Raw genomic sequence first — 24,888 nt, 5'->3', positions numbered from 1 at the left:
GGCTTTGTGCCCTGAGCCTTTATTTGTTGTAGTTCTAGGGTTAGCTTCTATGGTTTTTCCTTTTTATGTTTTAGTTTATTGTATGATTAAATTTTGTTCATGTCATTTTTAATGGCTTATATGATGATAATGTCGGTAATGATATTAATTCTCATCTCTCTTCTAATAATAAGATTTTTTTTATTAATATGAGTTAAGTATAAAATAATATTTGTTTAAAGATAACTCTCAAACTTTTGACATTGAACACTCGCAGGGTCCTTAAGAATTAGAGTCTTTAAATACGCTTAAATCATTCGAACTAACACATCATGATAATTGTCTAAACTTGTCACAATTATATAATTATTTATTATGATTATATAGTTTCACTCGAATTTAATTATTTGATAATTTTCCAAATTAACTAAATATAGTTAAAACAGAGAAACAAGACACGTATATATTGCAGGTTTTATTTACACTGTCGGGTTGAATTTATATATATATATATATTAGGAAGCAGGCATTGTATGAAGAAAACAGACTCAGTCCAGACCCTGTGATTTTAAAAAGCTTGCCACTCCTTAAAGAAAAGGCAATTCGAACATGCATTCTATCAACCAGATGTGAAGGTGGTTTCACTTGCATGTCTTAATATACTAAGGCAGACTTTGCAACAGCACTTCTTCATCAAGAAGTGCAGTAGTAGCCACCAGAACAAGAATCTTTAGAACAGGAACGTTCGAGTCATCGGATGGACTGTTTCTTGAACTCCATGTAAACCAAGAGCTGTCCGATTTCCTCAACTTTGCTTCTTCTGCATTTCCGAATGATATATTTGGAATATAGGCTCTCATGTCTTTTTCAGCCAATGGGAAGTCATATGGGAAAACCATCACTTTCGGCACCGTTTCTTTTGTAGGATTATTTGCAAAATGGGCCACAGCTAAAGGGTTTCTACGCTCCAAAACTTCACCATCGCATCTCACCTGTGAGTTTTCCAAAGGCTCACCAACCATTTCTGTTTTGGTCCTCTTATCTTGCATTGTTGAGCCATCGAACATTTCACGTTTTTCACCCCCATGTCCCAAGGTTGGGCATCGATGACAGTCCTGTCAAATCTCGTGATCAAATATCTATTCTGTGCTCCAAGTCTTGTTGTGTATCCAGGAACATATTGATGATAAGCTGGAGAGTATATAACACCAGGGTATAAGGCAATTACAGCACCGACATTAGCTTCACCGTTCAAATATAATCCTTCAACCTCTGAGAGTTCAGCACGTTTTACTGGTCTTGTCTCGGGAACAGCTGCACTGAAACATAGTCAATAGTTAGGTCCGAGAAAGAAATTATCAGAGGCAGGTTCTTCCATTGATCTCTATTATGACTTGGGTAAGGTTGAAATTTGAGAGCAAAGGCATATATGACAAAAGTCAAACAACGGATCAGACATTCATATTCAACTACTTGTTGCTTATATTCGTTCTGTACAGATCGACTGACAAATTTTGCAACAAAATGAAGTTCGGTTAAAATGGCGGCATTTCATATTATCATATATAAAAGCAATTAATCTTCTCAAAATAGTTAAAGAAGATTGATGTTTAATCTATTTACTTTGCAGATATAGCAATTATCAAACAAAAAGGAAGAAACAAAACCTTATCTCAAAAGTACTAGAGAAAAGAAATGGTTCCTCTATGAATTTACACTCTTATCTCGTAACTCGACAACGGCCGCCAACCCAGAATCCGCACAACCACCGAATCTAGCAAAGAAGGTCCTAAAACTGGTTCACATTTTAAGTTCTGAAACCGATATTCATCACATTAAAGTTCCAATAAAATGAAATATAGACCATAAACAGTAAAAGGCCAATTTCCAATTTCTTGGACAAAGTAGTTTGATCACATGAAACATCCCATGGATGATACATAACTAAAAAAAACCAGAAATTTACTCACCACTACCGGGGAGAATAATGCCATCCATAGCAGCACAAAAGTTTTTATTTTGATCATGAACATTTTCCTGCACTTGCATCAGTTGGTCAGCAAAAGAGGCCTTACTAACCATGTCAATAATGTCCTCGGCATCGGCCTCTTTGGCATCTTTTCCCAAACGATTGTAACTACACATTGCACAAGCAATCAAAGATTCAATAAATCAGATGGAAAAAAAAAAGCAATGATAGTGAATGATATATCATCATCAACCTGGTATACATGAAGAGGAGGTTAATGTCATCTTCAAATTGGAGTTTCCTTCTATACTTAGCGAAAGTTGGTCTCTTTGCAAGGACTCTAACAGCCTGGAAAATCAATAGAGAAAATGCCTTTAGTTTCAAAAACCCCACCTTTGATTCACCATTACCCAATTTCACAAATGAAAAAACTTGAGGTTCTAAAGATAAGAGAAAATGAAAGATTGTTGAAAAAAAGGTACTTACATCTTGGAACTTGTTGAAAAGAGGGGTAGTTCTGCGGTGCGGCGCCTAAAAAATGGCTAATATACGGCGTGACCGGTTAAACAATTGACCGGTTAAAATTTATACCGGTTATGTTATATTATTTAACCGGAAATATTATAAAGTACAATAACATACTAGGTAGCGCTTATATAATGTAATAGGTAGCGCTTATATTTACCTATTTTATAAGTAATCCGGTATATTTATACCGATAGTATTGCAAATTTACCTATTACATTATATTATATTGAAAGTGTCCATACTTTTTATAAAAAGGATCGATACTTCTTTTAAAGTTATGTAATTTATGTTTTAATTTTTTTTAATAGTGTTTCATGTTTTCCACCTACAATATTAATTTAATAATTTCATTTGCACAAAAATTTATTTGATTTTTTGATATTTTATAAAATATTATTTAGAATTTTTAATTTAATAATATATAATCGTAACGTAAAAAATAAATCATTAGACGCCTATAATTACTAAATTAATATCTTAAAACTCACTCAAAAGATAACCTTAAATTAATGTTTTCCACAGTGAAAAAAGTATGGACACTTTTATAAAAAGGATAGACACTTTACAATATAACCACTACCTATTACATTATATAAACGATACCTATTACATTATAAGCGCTACCTATTACATCATATGTTTACCTATATTGAAAGTGTCCATACTTTTTATAAAAATGATCGATACTTTTTTTAAAAGTTATGTAATTTATGTTTCAATTTTTTAACAGTGTTTCATATTTCCACCTACAATATTAATTAATAATTTCATTTACACAAAAATTATTTGATTGTTTTGATATTTTATAAAATATATTTATAATTTAAATTTAACAACATTAACCAAAGATAATAAATATGTAATATATATGTTTATTGTTTTTAATTTAATAATAATATATACAACATCAAACACATTCCAAGCTATAAATTACAAGCTAAGGACACTTGAAGAAGCAAGAGAACAACTATCCAAGCAATCAAAAACGATAAAATCCCAACATGATAACAACTGAACATATCATATCAATGTTAAAACTCAAGTTGTAGATTTTGATTTCCTTTGCTTGGCATCATATGAGATTTTTGATTTCCTTTGCTTGGCACCATATGAGCTTTGGATTTTGATGAGCATCGGAAGTATTTCAGACTTATGATTTGGGTGGTACTCAGAAGCATTTCGGACTTATGATTTTAGTTGCTATTTTTTACCACCCAGATCATACGCCCGAAACGTTTCTGACGCTTTAAAGTTGACCAAAAAATACAATGGTCGGGATTTCCCTCGCGTTTAAACGTTGGAAAAAAAACAATGGAAATTAGGAATAATCAATGATAACATGCATATTGGCTTGGGCTAATATTATAGTGGAGCCGAAATATATATTGAAATTCAAACTCAAATTGAAATTTAAATTCAAACTCCAATTACATATGAAATGAATTTGAAATGCAGTGTTAAATTGAACATGAAAATTGCATAATTGATTCATACTGTTCAAGTAACATGCTTTATGAACCATCAAGCTAAAAGACAATATTGATTGAGTTCAAAGCTGAGTTGTGAGTTGATGGAGTTGTCACACTTGTCACATGGTTGGAATAAAGTAATTTGATTTAATAATTTTATTTGCACAAAAATTATTTGATTGTTTTGATATTTTATAAAATAATATTTAGAATTTGTAATTTAATAATAATATATCGTAACGTAAAAAATAAATCATTAGACACCTATAATTACTAAATTAATATCTTAAAACTCACTCAAAAGATAACCTTAAATTAATGTTTTCCACAGTGAAAAAAGTATGGACACTTTATAAAAAGGATAGATACTTTACAATATAACCACTACCTATTACATTATATAAACGATACCTATTACATTATATAAGCGCTACCTATTACATCATATGTTTACCTATTATATTGAAAGTGTCCATACTTTTTATAAAAAGGATCGATACTTTTTTTAAAAGTTATGTAATTTATGTTTCAATTTTTTTAACAGTGTTTCATGTTTTCCACCTACAATATTAATTTAATAATTTTATTTACACTAAAAATTATTTGATTGTTTTGATATTTTATAAAATAATATTTAATTTAAATTTAACAACATTAACCAAAGATAATAATAAATATATAATATATATGTTTATTGTTTTTAATTTAATAATAATATATACCGTAACATAAAAAATATATAATATATATGTTTATTGTTTTTAATTTAATAATAATATATACCGTAACATAAAAAATAAATCATTAGACGCCTATAATTACTAAATTAATATCTTAAAACTCACTCAAAAGATGTATATACCTAAATATGTAGTTAACAAACATACCTAAATATGTAGTTATTGTACATACCTAATTAATGATAATATATACTTGTAGTTATTGTACATACCTAAATATGTACTGCGAATTTAATGGTGTACCCACCCTTTAACTACCACTACCAATGCCACATCCTATTGAAAGCAGCACGATTGAAACATGTTCAAAATGAACCTTTGCTTACATCTCCATCAACTCCTGGAGCACTGAACTTGCACAACAAAATTTTTGCCATGGATAATACTGATGTAGACAATGTTAAGCCAACCGAGGAATGCCATGAAGTACATAATGTTGATGAATCTGACAGATTGGTTGGTCAGCTCTTCTGTTCACGTGATCAAGCTTGGCACTTTTACAAGGGATTCGCACAGGAACATGGGTTTAGTGCACGTAAGGGAACAACACGGCTTGACGTGGAAGGGAATTTGAAGACACAAGAATTTTGTTGTTCCAAAGAAGGGTTTCGAGTATCAAAAGTCAATACTGTTGATCGTTAACGTGCTCATACGCCAGTCACAAGAACAGGATGTAAGGCTAGAGTCGTAGTTACAGCAACAAATACAAACGATCAGTGGGTTATAAGTAAGTCTGATCAGAAACATAATCATGCATTGTGCACATCTGCTATGACACCATTTATGCGTTCTAATAGAGCGTAAGTAAGGCTGATATCGATGAGGCAACAACATTGAAAGAGGTCGGTGTTGGCACGTCACAAGTAATGAACTATTTAACGCAGCAGGCAGGGGGCTATCATAATGTTGGATTTACACATAAAGACCTCTACAATGCACTTCAAAGAGGTAAAGCAAAGGAAATCGTCGATGGGGATGTGAATGCGTTATTGCCTACTTTGATTATAAGAAACATGATGATCCCGGGTTTTTATGACATACTCGGTAGACGAATCGGGGGCATTGTATAATCTTATTTGGTCGGATTCTACATCGAGATCGGATTACACATGTTTCGGTGATGTAATTGCGTTCGACACAACGTACAAAGATAATTTGTATGGTCGACCAATTATGCCTATGTTGGTGTCAATCATCACCATAACACAATTGTGTTTGCCACTGCCATAATCGCTGAAGACGTCTCAATCTTTCGAGTGGGTGCTACAGAATTTTTTAGAAGCCATGATGAATAAATCACCTATTTCCGTTGTAACCGATGGGGATAGGGCAATGCAGAGGGCTATCAAATCTGTTATCCCTTATGCTAAGCACAGATTATGTTCTTGGCATCTTTCTCGCAATGCACAAGCTAACATTGGTGACCCAAAGTTTACAGCAGCATTCTCAAAATGCATGGCTTCCTGGTGGACAACCAAGGAATTTGATATTCAATGGCGTTCGATTGTTTCAGAATTCAACGTCCAAAAGCATCCATGGGTGATTGAGAAGGGAAATACACGACACTTATGGGTACAAGCATATCTAACCGGTCATTTCTTTGCCAATATTCGCTCAACACAAAGGTGCGAGTCTATGAATGCTTCACTAGCTATTGCACTGAAGCACAAGAAGACATATTTAGATGTTGTTCGTGCAATTGAAGATGGAATTAGTAGAATGCGTATGAACGAGTTGAAAGCGGATTACTTAAGTTCCCATACGAAGCCCTTCCAGATCACAAAACTGGTCGACCTTGAAAGCCATGCCGCTGCGATTTTTACCCGCGAATCTTTTCGTGTGTTCCAAGATGAACTTATACGGGAGACATTGTATCGGATTGAGGCAGAGATTAAGTCCTTATCAGATGAATGTCAACATTATATTTGTCAAAGTACGCAGAAAAAATAGGAAATTTGAAATTAGTTTTGATTCTCGTACGAAAACTCTAATTTGCTCCTGCAAAAAATTCGAGACCGTTGGACTTCCGTGTCGCCATCAACTTCACATTTTGAAGCAATTGGACTACACATATTTGCCCGGGACTTTGATTCAAAGTAGGTGGACTAATGATGCGAAGGCTTCTGCACCCAGCTATGTTGATTTGAATGTGTCTCCAGAAGTGATGCAAATGGCAAGGTTCGCTGCTCTACGTCCAACGTCAAGTAGGTTATGCTACATTGCATCAAAGACAGACGAGTCTTTCAAAACCGCAAGAGATGAGATGAAAAAACTAATAGAAGAATTAGAAAACTCGTTGGTTTGAATCATTCAGTCACCAGAGCATTGTAGTAAACAATGTTCGTGACCCTCAACGAAAACAACGCAAGCGAAAAGAAGTGCCGAAGAACAAGGTCGAGAAGAAAATTAGGCGATGTGGGTACTGCAACGGTGAGGGGCATAACAAACTAACATGTCCTCAAGTCAAGCTCAGTTTGAGTACAAGCACACAGCCTACATCAACTGATTTTTTCGAAGACGGAATGGAATGACAACGATCTCCATATAATATATCGTAAGTATCAACATGACTCCTATTGTATGTACATATAAATATTTTGAATGAAGGAAGAAAAACCGCGTTACTTAAAATTACCGACACTTTTTTAAATGGTATCGACACATTTTTCTTCCAATCTGGACATAAAGTACCGACACAATATTATAAAGTGTCGATATAGGTTGTAGACCTATTCGCTCATAAAACCGGTATATTTATACCTGTTATATTACAAAATTATCTATTACATTATAAATCTGGGTCTCGATGTGTAAATGTCGATACTTTTTTAAATCGTATCGACACATTTTTCTTCCAATATGGACATAAAGTACCGACACAATATTAAAAAGTGTCGATATAGGTTGTAGACCTATTCGCGCATAAAACCGGTATATTTATACCGGTTATATTACAAAATTATCTATTACATTATAATTATGGGTTCCGATGTGTAAATGTCGACACTTTTTAACAATGTATCGACACATTTTTCTTCCAATCTGGACATAAAGTACCGACACAAGATTAAAAAGTGTCGATATAGGTTGTAGACCTATTCGCGCATAAAACCGGTATATTTATACCGGTTATATTACAAAATTATCTATTACATTATAATTATGGGTTCCGATGTGTAAATGTCGACACTTTTTAACAATGTATCGACACATTTTTCTTCCAATCTGGACATAAAGTACCGACACAAGATTAAAAAGTGTCGATATAGGTTGTAGACCTATTCGCGCAAAAAACCGGTATATTTATAATATGTTGAAAGTGTTCATACTTTTATAAAAAGGATCGATACTTTTTTTAAAGATATGTAATTTATGTTTCAATTTTTTTTAAGTATGTTTCATGTTTTCCACCTACAATATTAATTTAATAATTTCATTTGCACAAAAAATTAGTTGATTGTTTTGATATTTTATAAAATAATATTAAGAATTTTTAATTTAATAATATATACCGTAACGTAAAAAATAATCATTAGACGCCTATAATTACTAAATTAATATCTTAAAACTCACTCAAAAGATAACCTTAAATTAATGTTTTCCACAGTGGAAAAAGTATAGACACTTTATAAAAAGGATAGATACTTTACAATATATTAAAAAAGTATAGACACTCAAATGTATATGTACACATAGAAGCAAATATGGAATAATTAATGAAAATATACACACAATATTTAGACCAAAAATAAATACACAAGAATGTTCAAATAATGTACCGACAAACAAAATTAATCCGATGAAAAAGGGTTGTTTCTAACGAAGTCCGGAACATTAGAGGCCTTCAACAAATTTTCCAAATACTCTCGTATGTTTCCGCCTTTTTCTGAGGACATACATAAATAATTTTAATTATCAAACTAATGAGGTGCAATTTTACTAACAATAAATTAAATTCGCATAAGCATGAATAAATTTGTGTCATACCTAGAGCTTTGTCGTTCGAATGGGAAGCAGCGTCAAAGGTATGTGGACATATGTAATTGTATTTCTATATAAACACATAAGTTGTTAAAATAATCAATGTCTGAACACCTGTTCAACTGGAAAAACATATTGCATAAATGCAACTTACCAGATTATAAATCTTTTTTCCGCTGAATCATCGACCAAAAGTGTATTTAGCTCGTTAAAATCTGGACACGCGTTCCAAACATCATTGAGATCTTTACAGTAGGTAACAGAATCGTATGTTTTGCATTTTTTTGATCCTGTTCACAAACAGTCGAACATAAATATGTAGGAATCATAGACAACGAAAAGTCAGCAAACTGTAATGACATTCATCTTACCCACACGAATAGAAAATGCTCGGAAAATACAGGTAGTTTCTCAAGTACACGGTCGACGTTATGCCTGAGATTGTAATCAAGTTTGAATGTTAACATTCAAATGTATATTAACGATTTTGACTACAGTAATTCAATTGCCTCAAACATGTTCTAACCTCATCTTTGAAGACCAAAGGGCAACAACAAAATTGTCGACACAAAATTGCATAAATTCAAATAATCCTCTTCTGAGGACAACATCTACAACATGAAGAAAAATTGCATAAAGTTCTATATGTTAAAATAATGGATACAAAAGAATAGAATTAAAACCTGCCGGCAGTCTTGGGATGTAGGCAAGGACACCATTGAGATCAAAAATTAAAAGTTTTCTTGAAGGCGGCGTTGCAGACACGATATACTTGTTTGGATCATCATCTCATCATCATCATCATCGTCATCATCTTCATCGCCAGCTTCATCGTCATCATCATCGTCATCTTCATCGTCAGCTTCATCTTCTACGACCGCTTGGTTGTCCACATATGTTAAAAGAAAATAAAATAAAGTTCAGAACGTGTAAATGTTAAGAAACATAGATAATGAATTACCTAACTCGTTTGATGTCGTTGACGTAATTCGTTACGCAACATGGAGACTTCACGTTGCAATGATGAAATATCGGATCGCATTCCACTCACAAGGGAATCAATATGCTCCCGAAAATTGACCATGTATTCCATCACGGTCTTAATTGTGACATCCTGTGCAACTGGAGCTTCTTCCATCATTGCGTCTCCACTTGGTTGCTCTTCTTCATGGCCAACGGGTCCATTTCCTCCTCTCTTGATCTAATCTGACCTCCTTGACACGCTTCCAACCGAGTTTTTCAACAAATCATATCCGCTTTTTTAATAAATACCATGTCAATCTTGCGGGTTAATCGAACAGGGGCGTCATGCGAAAAATCACTTCCTTCTTCTTCAACAGATGGGTGATGACACATCCATATGGTAGTGTAGTTGAAATTGTTGCTCCCTTTGTGACCATATATACAATTGTATTAAATATGAGTTTTGCAATGTTTGGAGCCGTTTTGGATTTATACTTTGCTATCCACCAATAATCGCTGTCTCGAAGCGTTGAATGTTTTCCCCCACTAGGCCGGATATACCATGTGAGCATTTTGTGAAACACTCTCGACTCTACATCGAGGTGAATTGGGCTATTTCTAGTAACCCGTTTAATTGTAGACCAATCTACACCATTTTCATCTGAATCCCCTGTATTCGCTACACCTAAACCCTTCGCAATAGTTTCTGAAGATATATATATATCCTTCCCCATGACATGTGTATTAATTCCTATTATATTAGTCTTATTAGGCTCGTGCTGTAAGGAAGCATTGTTGTAGAAGACTCTAACTAGGTTGGGATAATATCTTGGTTCTACACCAAGGAATTCAAGCCAACCCCAAGATGTAAATGTGGATTTAAAACTAAATGCATATTTATCATCAAACAAGAAACCCAGGTCAATGACACGTTCGGGACGAATCTTCCTTACTTTAAAACTCGTCTGCCATCTTTGTTTCTCCATGTCGGATCTAAAGTTCAGAGTTTCGAAGGACCTGATTTCCTCAGAAGAATCGTTTGTTACAGAAGGAGGTGGTTGAGAAGAACTGGGTTGAGAAGAGCTTTGAGAAAGACCTCGCTTCTGACGCTGACGTTTTGGAGCCATTTTGGTTGGATGCTACCCCTATTACATGGAACACAAACACATTCAGGATAAAAACTCCAATATAGAAATCAATCAAACCCATAAAATATCGATAAATTTACCTGAATATCTGATCGTCACTTATGATAACGGTAGAAGAAAGAGGAAGATATGCATGCTTGCCTTTATGTTTAGGGTTTCTCAATTAAGAGTACTATATATCGTAAACGGTGGAAAAACCCTTGATATTTAAATTAGTATCGACACAAACTATATTAGTGTCGACATATTATTTAGACATATTTTCTCATAAAACCGGTATACTTGTACCGGTTAGATTGAAAAATTACATATTACTTATACTTTTGGGTTCGATGATTTTGGGATCGACACTTTTTATATATGGAACGACACTTTATGGGTGCACCCTGTTTTCCATTCATTCTGGAAAAAAAATATCGACACAAACTATATTAGTGTCGACACATTATTTAGACATATTCTCTCATAAAACCGGTATAATTGTACCGGTTAGATTGAAAAATTACATATTACATTATACTTTTGGGTTCGATGATTTTGGGATCGACACTTTTTATATATGGATCGACACTTTATGGGTGCACCCTGTTTTCCATTCATTCTGGAAAAAAAATATCGACACAAACTATATTAGTGTCGACACATTATTTATACATATTATCTCATAAAACCGGTATAATTGTACCGGTTAGATTGAAAAATTACATATTACATTATACTTTTGGGTTCGATGATTTTGGGATCGACACTTTTTATATATGGATCGACACTTTATGGGTGCACCCTGTTTTCCATTCATTCTGGAAAAAAATATCGACACAAACTATTAGTGTCGACACATTATTTATACATATTATCTCATAAAACCGGTATACTTGTACCGGTTAGATTGAAAAATTACATATTACATTATACTTTTGGGTTCGATGATTTTGGGATCGACACTTTTTTATATATGGATCGACACTTTATGGGTTCACCCTGTTTTCCATTCATTCTGGAAAAAAATATCGACACAAACTATTAGTGTCGACACATTATTTAGACATATTATCTCATAAAACCGGTATAATTGTACCGGTTAGATTGAAAAATTACATATTACATTATACTTTTGGGTTCGATGATTTTCGGATCGACACTTTTATATATGGATCGACACTTTATGGGTGCACCCTGTTTTCCATTCATTCTGGAAAAAAAATATCGACACAAACTATATTAGTGTCGACACATTATTTAGACATATTCTCTCATAAAACGGTAGACTTGTACCGGTTAGATTGAAAAATTACATATTACATTATACTTTTGGTTTTCGATGTTTTTGGGATTGACACTTTTTATATATGGATCGACACTTTATGGTAAATTTGCCTTTTACTTCAAAGTATCAACATGATCCTTAATGTGTATAAGAAACATGTACAACAACATACTGCTAACTTTTCTCATCTCATTCATAATTATATTCACATACAAAATAAAATCGTATACAAAATTATAATCTTATACAAAATTAACCCTACATTTACATCATTGCATCCTTTTGTTATTCTTATGTAATATTGCAGCTTTTGTTATCTCCTGTCTTCGTTCATTTTGATTGTGGCTTACGAGATCGTTTAATATTCGCGATCGATCCCAGTCTCCAACAACCTATATTCAAATTGTCAGAACGTTAAGTATTGTCAACTACAGCATTCAATCTACGACTTTTAACAATTTTACCACAAACGATTTTTTCTATCCACTTACAAAATCACCAGTTGCCCCTGTAGAACCGATCGATTCCATCCACATCACATACATGCCGCAATCATATCTGTTACAAATTTGAAAACCACACATGTCAATTATGATGGATACTGTATAAATAAGCTTTCTATTTGTGATAACATCTCATACCCATTCAATTGCTTATTCTTCTTATGCTCCACAAATTGAAATTTTTCAAGGATACTTTCCTAGAGATCCACAGGACTCAACCAAATGCGTTTCTTATTATAAGAATCTAATATTTAATCTGCATTAAAATAGAAGAAGTTATGCACCAAAAAAATTATGCATTATAATTTACATAATGTCATTTCATATACATACATACCAATCTCTTAGCATCCTTCACTCTCTGTTTAGCTGCTTCAGTTGTAAACATACTATCATTTATTGTTACAAACACGATCTACCATATCCAACACCAACAGATACCAATGTGAATTATGGTAGTTTATGTGATCAGATCTGCAACAAATTTCACACCAATTTGACAAAATTCAACATTCTATATCCGAAAACATCATTTGCAATTGGTATGGGTCTTACCTTCTCACAGTCGGTGAATTCACATAGTTATCCAATATGACACCCCAGAAGGTAGAAATACTCTCAACACTTTCTTTGTTGTGGCATCCACGCCTGTTGCTGTAATTACACAACAAACATATTAATTACCGTCTATAACACTACTTTTCAATATTTACTAATTTAACTCGCCACTAAGAGGTATGGAAGGTAGCCAATCCTACGGAGTGACTTTTGAGAATCGTAGCATATGGTCCAGGCGAGCAAATCTATAACCTAACAAATTAATTACACAATCAGAACATATTCAATAAGTTTTAACTTTTCTACTTTCTACTTACCACACGCCAACCCATTCCGTAGGCTTCAACGTGCAACGTCGTATACAGTAGCGAATTGATTCCCATTGAGATTACATAATATCTGTATGAATCATTAGGATTAATATGTTGTCATGAAATATTTAAATATCACTCACAAAACAATATATTTCACTTACCCGATTCTAACTCGCTATTCCATAAATAATCACAAATTGCAGATTCGAGTCATCATCCGCTTGGAATATCCGCTTTTTCAACTACAATTTGCATACAAATTTTTGTCACACCAACATAATAAAATCAAATTAAGTATTCGTTTATTAAACTTACCTTCTGCTTCTTCTTCTGGGGTGCAGGACATTCCGAATCCAAAACTGCTGCTATAATACTCTCCGGTGTATAAATGACATCGACTCTTCCTCCTCATTTCTTCCATCTCTTCTTCTTCCTCCTCCCTCTTTTCTTCTTCATATTTTTTCAGTTCATCGTTTTTTTCTACATAGCTCTTCTCTCTTTTATTTCCCTTCAATTGAGCTCCTTCATCCGAGTATTTATCAACACCCCTTCACCCCCGTAAGTTCACTCTAAATCCACAACCTCCTTCACCACTCCCTCAAATTTTCTCCGTCACCATCTTAATATCACCCCTTAACACCCAACTTCTTTCACACTTCACCTCAACACCTCTACTTCTTTCACCACTCCATCTATTTTTCCTTCCATACCCCTTATGCTCTCAAGTGTATCTTCGACTCTCGAGTTTCTCTAAGACTCGATCAAGTTTCTCTTCGACTCTTGATGTCTTTGCATGATTTCAAATGGATTTTTTTGATATAAGCCAATTCAGACATCAAAATGTCGAAGTTACTCTGTTTTCCTCACCGTCGTCCCCTCACCGTCATCCCCAATACAACCATCTCTCCTTTCTTCTCCTCTGCCTCCACTGCCTCCTCTACATCCTTGCCAATAACCTTCAAAAAATTACAATATTAAGACATTGATATATTATTAATATTATTAATTACATTATTACCATTTCTTGCTTCTTCCCTCTATCTAACTTCAACTTCACCATCACTCTAACACCTCTTCCTTCCCCCATGCACGGATGCGTGCCACCGGTTCTTTCATAAGCCGGCCTGCCTCACAGCCCGACCAAAAATCGAACAGTGCAACCTGCATTTATAATAAAATTATATTTTTATAAAAAACACAAAAAAGTGATTCAACTCATTACCTCTAAGATTGCTATGCACCCTTTGAGGTATCTCTGGCTGCCCTTTTTAAAGGTGATTTGATTCAATCAATCTCGAATGGATATATTCAGCCCAATTGAATTCACCCTTCAAGCCTTCATCGCAATGAGCTTCATATATTCCTTGTTCGTTGACGTATCACCGTTGGACAAAGAAATATCCCGACAAGGTACAATAGAACTCGGGCCTTCAGCTCATCCCCCCAGTAAGATCCACTTTTGATATCCTCTTCAACTTCAGCATATGTCACCTTATGATTCAAACCATATTTGGAGGCAGTGCTTTCCAGTTCTTACTCCTACAGACTTCTATAACACTTTTGCCTTTGTTTGTACCCCAAGACGGCTGCAGCAGTCGATACCCCAGAGGGAATGAATAATCACCATACTTAGCCATACATTGACTGACGTCAAATTGTGCCATCAAGGATCGACACAATTCCTCCGAAATAGGTCGATCCCTTACTCCGATCAACGATCCAAACCTATTTCTCCAGCACATTCAATTGACCTTTCTCCTTAAGGTGTTTAATTAATAAATTCACCCTTTTAATGCTGCATCTTGTCGACACTTCCTACATTTTTAACAATATATAATGTTATAGTTTTATATATTTTGTATCAACGTATTTACAAGTTTAATGAATACCTTATTTTCATGTGCTTTCCTCCGTTCTTTGTATTCTTTACTATCATTCCTTGACTGTGTGATGTAAGGTCCTTTTCAGCATCACTCATTGAATTCCATTTGGACCTCACATCATTTTTCACCTAATATTAAACATAAACGTTTCTTAATCAATACATTAACACTAAATACTAATACTACTCAATGTCAATTTCATTTTACATATCGAACCGCTCTGTGTGCCATCTCCCTTCATCCTTTTGCATTCGGCCATACTGTTAACATTTAAAATTTGTAATCAATTTAAAGTTTATCGATACTTTAATCCAATTACCATTTCAACAATAATAACAAAAGGACATTGATACTTACTAGAAGTAATATATCCACCCTTTGGTTGCTTTCGAGTCTCGGCCTCAATTTCAAAGTCATATGCTCCACCAACAATTTTCCAACCATTGACTCCATTTTCCTTCATATATCAGTTTACGCAAATCAAATTATTTTGTTACATACACTTTATTCAATATACAAATATAGATAACTACTCTTGTGGTAAAACGGTTTTCTTCAAAAGAATTTGAATGGCCACACCAAAATGTGTCAGCACATTTATACAACCTATAATATCATTTTCTACCTATAATATTTAATAAAAGTATCGACATTTATATTTTTCCTTGAATATCTATTTCTACCTGCAATCGGTCCCAAATGCTTCCTTACTCCAAAACCCCAAACAACACATAAAAAACCCTATCGCGATTACTGTAATAATAAAAAATTAGGGTTTCGACAACTTACTTTTCGATTCGACTGAAGCAACAAACAAACAAACTTCGCTTTAGAAACGCCTTCTGAAATGCAGCAACAATTACGCTTCGATTTCAAAAACTCGTCCGTTCTATCTTTTTTCAGAGGATATTTAGCTATGGCCTTTATATTTTCATCGGATATGTTATTTATATTTAATCGATACAAATACAAAAGTGTCGATACTTTTATGTCAGGTGTCGATACTTTCGAAAGGATAATTACCTATTTCTTTGAAAGTGTCGATAATTTATTACACGTACTTACGAAAGTATCGACACTTTCAATATATCCGGTATCATTTTATCGGTTTTATCATTTTGATACCGGTTTTATCATATTTTTACCTGTTATATCGTTGTGGATCGATATTTTTTAAAGTATCGACACATTATAGGCGCTATAACGCTTCTCTTTAAATTCACAAAGTGTCGATCCTTATATAAAGTATCGACACTTTTAATATATCCGGTAACGTTTTACCGGTTTTATCATTTTGTTACCGGTTTTATCATCTTTTGTTACTCTTCTTAAGCTTGGCTTTTTTTAATGGTTTAACTCTTTTTTTTAGTAAATATATTCTCATTTTTCTACTTTAATTATATATTCCGTAATATCAACAAATGCTCCTATGATTTAATAGTCATATTGTTTCCTATTTTTTAAACATTTTACTTCTCAATATTTTATTTTACGGTAAAAATACCTCTAGTGTTTGATTAAATTGTCATTTTAGTCCCCTTTTTTTTATCATTTTGGCCCTTAATATTTTATTTTGGGGTAAAAATGTCAGTTTTATAGTGTTGATCGTTTGTCGACTAACGAGTTCCATCTATTTAATGACCTTTTGCCCCAAAATAAAATGTCGGAGATTAAAATGGTAAAAAAGAAGAAGAAGAAGAAGGAAAGTTTCTATTTAATCAAACATTAGGGATATAAATGTATACACCCCCAAATTAGAGTACATGGATTAAACCAACAACATAAGTTTAGTACAGGGACCAATGTCGGATTTAACCAATAATACCCAAACGGTGAATCACAATGCTAATCCAATTCTACTTAGCAGCTTCTATCATTCTTTGGTGTTTTGGGGAATTGTCCAAAACTAGTAGTTGCAGAAAATCAGCTTATTTTGTATATAAAACAAAAATAATAATAATTTAATTAAAAATCCAATAAAAACAAGAAATTTAGTACAAAAGACGTCATTGTTTACTAATTAAAATTACTAATCAACAATTATTTTTGAACTAATCGATTTATTTATTACAAAAACACTGCAAGGTATTGGAAAAATTGCAAATCAAAGCTCAATCTTTGAACGAATTATGAATACAAACAAATATTAGATTTGTCTTTCTCTATTTGTATATATTATTTGTCATATTATCGCCCTCAAATCAAATCTATCCATGTGGGAAGATATTCCAATGACATAATAATGATGAAAATTTGTATTCATTTCTTTATTTTTTTAAGTTAAAACTACACATGGTTATTTTTAGGGTAACTTACGTATTTAGTATCTAAACTATTAGTTTTGGTTCGTTTTAATATCTAAACTTTCAGTTTTTTCAAAACTATACCTAAAATTTAGTTTTTGTTTCGTTTTTAGTATATCGCCGTTAGAAACTTTAGTTCTTGTTTCATTTTAGTACCATTGTTCAAAATTTAACGTTAAATTTTAAAAATTAAAAATTTAGGTACTAAAATGGATAAAAATTGATAGTTTAGGTATTAAAAGTGTTAAGTTTTTAACAGCGGGAGTACTAAAATGAAATAAAAACTAAACATAATGTATGGTTTTGAAATAATTGAAAGTTTAGGTATTAAAAAAGGTTAAAACTGATAGCTTAAGTACTAAGGGGTTGTTTGATTCATGGAATAAGATATTTCCGGGGGAATAGAATCCTCATTCCCCCGTTTGGTTGGCCAGTAATACTATTCCCAATAATCTTTTATTACCAACAGTAGATTTATTGGGGTATATTACTGGAAATGTGATTACCCTTTTTCCTTTAGGTATTGTTGGATTATCAGCGTTTTGAACTAAAATACCCTTAATTTTTTTTCTCAAAAATATAATTCTTTTGTCGTTGAATAATAAAAATTCTACGAAGATTATCCAACAAATTTATCCTTAAACTATTTTAGATTTACAAAAAAGTCTATAATTAAAATTTTATATGAAGTTCAGGGGTTAAAATAAAAATTTACTCTTTCATTAAACCTATTTATCTTTTCAATTTTGTAAAAAAAAATTATATAAATTTTATGAATTTAAAATTTTTAAAGAAAATATATAAATTAATTATAGTAAAATTATAGTATAACTCAACTTGTTAAAAAAAACAAATATAAAATAAGGAAATTTTGGTAAAATATACATTCCAATAATCTTGTATTCATTTAACCAAACATTGTAATATTATATTTCTGCTAAACCAACAAAACACAAAATACAACATTTGCAGTAATCCTATTCCCCGATAATCTTTTATTCCCACTAGTAATCTTACATTCCATGAACCAAACACACCCTAAGTACGTAGTTTACCCATGATTCTAATGTTTAAAAAATTATATCAATGTTACCGACTTATTATATTATAGTCATTAATATACATTTTATTTAAGATGTAACAAAATAATCATGATACAATTAAAAATATTTAGGGTTAAGGATATTAGAAGCCTTCATACATTTTAGAAAATTACCACCTAAACTTTTGTATTCAATTTAGTTTTTGTACTTTGAAATTATACATTATATGTCGGTTGATCATTATTTTCGTTTATCTTTTTTTTAGAGCTAGATTTGATACAATATTGATTGATCAAGATGACATTTATTTGTTATCCTACGTATCTTTCCTGCTTTTGACCATCATATTTAATTTTGTTACGCGATTTACATTCATGGATAATTTTCTCAAGTCGCTCGACTCTGATTCGCGATTTGTTATCCTACGAAGCTAAATTTGGTATTGATACTCCTTTTAGTATCGATACCCAAGGTAAAGTATCGATACTCCAAATAGGAGTATCGATACCCAAGTATTTTTCAAAACATCGAACCTGAACCTAAGTATCGATACCCAAGGGGTGAGTATCGATACTTTTGGCCCAATATTGATACCCACGATGATTTTTGGACAATTTGGGTGTTCAGGCTGAGGTGTTTTAAGTCCGTATAAGCTACAAGTATCCAATACAAGTGAAAATAATTAATATCACTAATTTCTCACTTACAAACACCAGTTATGATGTTATAAGATTTGCCTTGTGTGATACTCGGGGAACGGTTTGGAATACAAGTGAAAATAATTTATGTGCCTTGTGTGAGACTCGATTTACTCTAGCATTATGACTATCGTCATTTGTTTGTGAATATATGGATATTATTGTTGATATGTATCCGATACACATAAATTGTGGGTCGTACCAGTACAAAATCCAATGCACATAAATTCCGAAATCGTACACTATGCTCGACTAGTTACGGGACGTGAGCTTCTGATGCATGTAAATTTCGGTTCTTACCCCGAAGCTATTCTGTGCTAGATAGTCTAGTGTTGTCTGAGATGCACATAATTTCTCCGACCACTCTACTTGGCCTGACTCATATTTGATATGTACTTTTGCATGTTCATGACTTTACATTCCGACATGTCCATGTAACGAATGCATGTAGTATTGTATAGTTTATATTCGTGGCATTGAGCTTGTGAGCTCAGCGTATGGAATGTGTTTCCATGCATAAGTTAGTAGAGAATTGATGAGGGAGCCTATCCCATCTATCCATTCTAGACTTGTCGAGCATCAAAGTATGTCTTGAGTATTTGTAGAGGGCATATATTCTATATGGACCTTGTGTATTTGAGTCATAACTCTATTATGATTTTCAAACTCATGGATTGTATTTGTATGTTTTTTGGAGACTCTCGTATTTTGTAAACTTTATTTCTATTTCGCATATGGTATGATTTATGTTTTCGATGGTTATAAACTGTTTTGAAAAGAAAATATTGGATTGACCATTTTGGTGGTTCCGTGTGGCATCTTAATCCATGGATCTTCGAGTCGAACTGGATTAGGGTGTTACATTCACACTTTTGACTTGAAAAATCATGTATTCCACTAAATCAAACAATTTATAGATATACACATCAAATTTTTTTGATTAAGCTACGGTGATTACAACGCAGTATATGTTCTAAATGTTCTCAATCATTTGACAATGAACGTTCAATCACCCTGATGCAGTTATTGGTGGTTGAACCCATAACCTATAGGAATAACAACAATTCATTTAACCATTAAATTAGTTCGTGCATAGACATGTGAAATTTAATGGAGTTTTAGAACAAAATATACATGAACGAATCGATTGATGATAAAAATATGAGAAAATAACCTCAGTGACCAAAAAATACCTTATAATATACGATTTTAACCAACTTTTTTTGGATTTGCCAAAATGACCAACTAAATCGCAATGCGATCGATAATTCGCAACGCGATCTCCGGTATCGCAAATCAATTTCCAGATTCGCAACGCGAACTTCGACTATCGCAACGCGAACTTCGACTATCGCATTGCGATTTACATATTCGCATTGCGATAGTCCAAGTTCGCATTGCGATTTTCCAAATTCGACTATCGCAACGCGAACTTCGACTATCGCATTGCGATTTATATATTCGCATTGCGATAGTCCAAGTTCGCATTGCGATAGTCGAAGTTCGCGTTGCGATTTATTCCAAATTCGTTACGATAGTCCAAAATCGCAACGACTGGTGGTATTGCATTTGTTTCTTAAGAATTTTCTCTAAAAAGATAGTATTCGCGCGGACGTGTCGAAGACATGTATTACCACGACCATGACCACGAGACGAGACGAGACGGACGGCGGCGGCGCGCGAGAGTCCCCCTTGTTATCTATCACTCAACAAGGAAGTGGGAAAGCCAAGCCTTAAATACCATTCCCAATAGTGTTTCCAATACTATGTGGGATTGAGCATTACCAACACTTGTTTCCAATACAATGTGATTATTCAGGAAACAATTAACAATCATGCACCTTAAAACAACTGAATCAGCAACCAATTGCATTAGTATTATACGATTAAATATGTCATAATTAAAAGTCAATCTACAATCAATCGCGATTATTGCAATTTTAAGTAAAACATTCAAAAATAATATCACTATTTAAGGCTCAATCCCACATAGTATTGGGAACAAGTGTTGGTAATGCTCAATCTCACATAGTATTGAAAACACTATTGGGAATGATATTTAAAGCTTGGCTTTCCCACTTCCTTGTTGAGTGATAGAGAACAAGGGGGACTCTCGCGCGCCGCCGCCGCCGCCATCCCGTCTCGTGGTCGTGGTCGTGGTAATACGTGTCTTCGACATGTTCGCGCGAAACTATCTTTTTAGAGAAAATTCTTAAGAAACAAATGCAATACCGTTGTTGCGATTTTGGACTATCGCAACGAATTTGGAATAAATTGCAACGCGAACTTCGACTATCGCAACGAACTTGGAATAAATCGCAACGTGAACTTGGACTATCGCAACGAATTTGGAATAAATCGCAACGCGAACTTTGACTATCGCAACGAACTTGGAATAAATCGCAACGCGAACTTCGACTATCGCAACGAATTTGGAATAAATCGCAACGAATTTGGAATAAATCGCAACGCGAACTTCGACTATCGCAATGCGAATATGTAAATCACAATGCAATAGTCGAAGTTCGCGTTGCGAATCTGGAAACTGATTTGCGATACCGGAGATCGCGTTGCGAATTATCGATCGCATTGCGATTTAGTTGGTCATTTTGACAAATCCAAAAAAAATTGGTTAAAATCGTATATTATAAGGCATTTTTGGTCACTGAGGTTATTTTCTCTAAAAATATATCCAGAAACTGAATGATTTTAGATATAATTATCAAGTATGATAAAATTTATATAAAATAAATTTAAATTGAAAATTATTATATCAATCTTTTTATCATTTTATATTAAATTTGTATAATTTTCTTCACAATAGTACATTAATAATTGAAATATTGTTAAGTTATTAATCGAATTAATCATTTGCAACATTCTAAAAAGGACGATTCTTCTACGCTCGACAAGCGGCAATGAACACCACTAATGATGAACACCGATAAATTAATTTATAAAACGTAAAAAATCTAAAGGATTCAACGTATAATTATAAATTAATTGAAAATTAAAGGTAAATTATTGAAAATAAAAGGTAAATTATATCAGTGGTCACCTAACTATTACTCTTTTTTATTTTGACCTTCATTTTTTGAAATTTTGTTAATCAGGTCACTCAAGTACTATTTAAATGCATTCAATAAAACCACTTGATATTAATATTTAACGAAAAAGCTGATGTGATAGTTAAAATATTAGGTATAATTACACATTTAATCATTGTTACTTATATATTATATCAATTTGGTCCTAGTTTTAATAAATTAAAATAAATTTAACTCTCAAATCAAATGGTGTCAAAGTAGTATTTAAAAAATGATGGTCATAGTAAAAAGGGGCAATAATAATGTGGTCATTGGTATATTTTATCTTTTATTTTAAATAATTTATCTTTAAATTTTCAACTAATTTATAATTACACGTTGATTCCTTTTGAATTTTAAATTTTTATAAATTAAATTAATGGTGCTCATCGTCAGTGGTGCTAATAGGTACTTGTCGAACGCTGTATAATTTTCCTTCTAAAAAATTGAACCATATATGCACAAACTATAACTTTGATTCTAAATTGGTTCTTAAACTTTTACACATTCTAAAATTATCTCCAAACTATAACCCTCCTTTTAAATTGGTCCTTAAACTTTTAAATATTTCAATAATATCCCCCTAAATCATTCAAAAGTTCATGATGAAGTTAGAATATTCAAATGTTTTGGGACCAATATAAAATGATGGACACGATTTAAAGATGAAATTAGTATATTGAAAAATTTAGATACCAATTTAAAACAAGGGTCATAATTTGCAAATATATAATACAATTAACTCTATATATTTTATTATAAAATTGGAAATAAGCTATATATAACAAATATTTGAAAATATCAATTTATGATGTTATTATGAGCGAAATTTAAATATTAAAAAATCGATTAAAATTCATCTTTTCAATTTTTTTAAATAAAGTTTTCAATGAGTTTTTTATTTAGGTACCAATTTTTATGAATTCTTATCATAGTTTTATCTAAATTTATTATGATACGGATTAATATATATCTCGATTATTAATCGATCTTATTCACGTTTAATTTTAAGATTAAGGGGTTTTTTTTTCTTTGTAGTATATTTAATTTATTATTTTCACTCTTATCGTATTTTTGCATCAATTTAGCCCCTAAAATTATTTAACTGCATCATTATATACACTTTCCCTATATTAAAACCTTAAATTCTAAATCATAAGTTAATATTTAGGATTTAGGATTTAGAGATAATGGGTTTATAGTTCAGGCTTTATATAGTTTATGGTTTTAAGTTAAGGGTAGGGAGCATATCTAGGCCTAGGCCATAAACCCCCTATGCCTAAAATTGATAAATTACTCGTTAAGTCATATTTATTATTTAGTTTTTATTTTGATCACTCAATTATTATTTATTTTAAATCACACTTAATGTTACATTTTAGTTATATTTTGGTCTTTTGTTTTTAAAAAAATTAGTGGTGATCTTGATGTATCATCATAAGATAATGTCATGACTGAAAAATAATTAAAAAATGTCATGTTAAAATCATTAATATTTTTTTAAATGTAAGTGATTAATATATATATATATATATATATATATATAATATAAATTTCTAAGATAAATTGTTTATTATGTTTATATTAGCATAGCCAATAAAATTTTTATGAATTCGTCACTGAATAGGGTATAGAATAGTACAATTAAGTGATTTCGAGAGTTAAACTGATGTGAAAATATAATAGAGACGAAAATGATAAATTGAATCTACTACATAGACAAAAATTATTCTTTTGTCTTAATTTTATAAAAATTTAATAATAAATATATATTTATTGTTAAAGTCGATATATAATTCTGTTTTGGTATAATATTATGTAACTATGTATAACATCTATTTGGCTTCTAAACGAGGAGGAAGATAGGATAGGGTACCCTAGCTACTCTACATTAGATTTATTTATTTTCAACGTTGAATTAATTAAGATAGGACAAATGGTGTTTGTTGGGGGGGGGGGTTGGAAGTTGGATATACATCATACCTCGAATTGTACCTTCTCAAGTACCTATCGAACTCCTTGGCAACGAAAGCCATTTCCTAGCCACCGCTTTTCACTCTCAAAATAATTGTGTTTAGAAGATATATACGTATAATAAATATATATATATATATTTTTAAAAATATTATATTTGAGTAACTGTGTTTGTAGGATATGTACATATTATCAATAACTAAGAAATATATTGAACAAATACTATATTACTGAATTATAATTATATTATATTATTACAAAATAAAAGTTTGAATTTTACATGGATTGTCAAAATAATTGAATTTAATATTGTGATTAAAGTTTTTAATTTTTTCGGTAAAATATCATTTTTTATATGTTAATCTCACCTTTATTTATCTAACAAAGCATAAAATATATAAATCTTAAAAGATTATATCGTGTTGACAAAATATATTTACTTTTGAATACCATCACGATTTCATAAATCGGATAAACGTAGT

The 24,888-nt window shown here is 32.2% G+C and overlaps 1 pseudogene; it reads right to left on the bottom strand.

Annotated features, from left to right (window-relative positions):
• Positions 1 to 641: 641 nt before the first annotated feature.
• Positions 642 to 24,468, bottom strand: LOC120171532 (annotated as a pseudogene).
• Positions 24,469 to 24,888: the final 420 nt, after the last annotated feature.

The sequence above is a fragment of the Hibiscus syriacus genome, unplaced genomic scaffold (genome assembly GCF_006381635.1).
Source record: "Hibiscus syriacus cultivar Baekdansim isolate YM2019G1 unplaced genomic scaffold, ASM638163v2 tig00111834_pilon, whole genome shotgun sequence".
NCBI lineage: Eukaryota > Viridiplantae > Streptophyta > Magnoliopsida > Malvales > Malvaceae > Hibiscus > Hibiscus syriacus.
The sequence above is the reverse complement of the archived record's forward strand: the minus strand, read 5'-3'. Positions and strand labels throughout refer to the sequence as shown.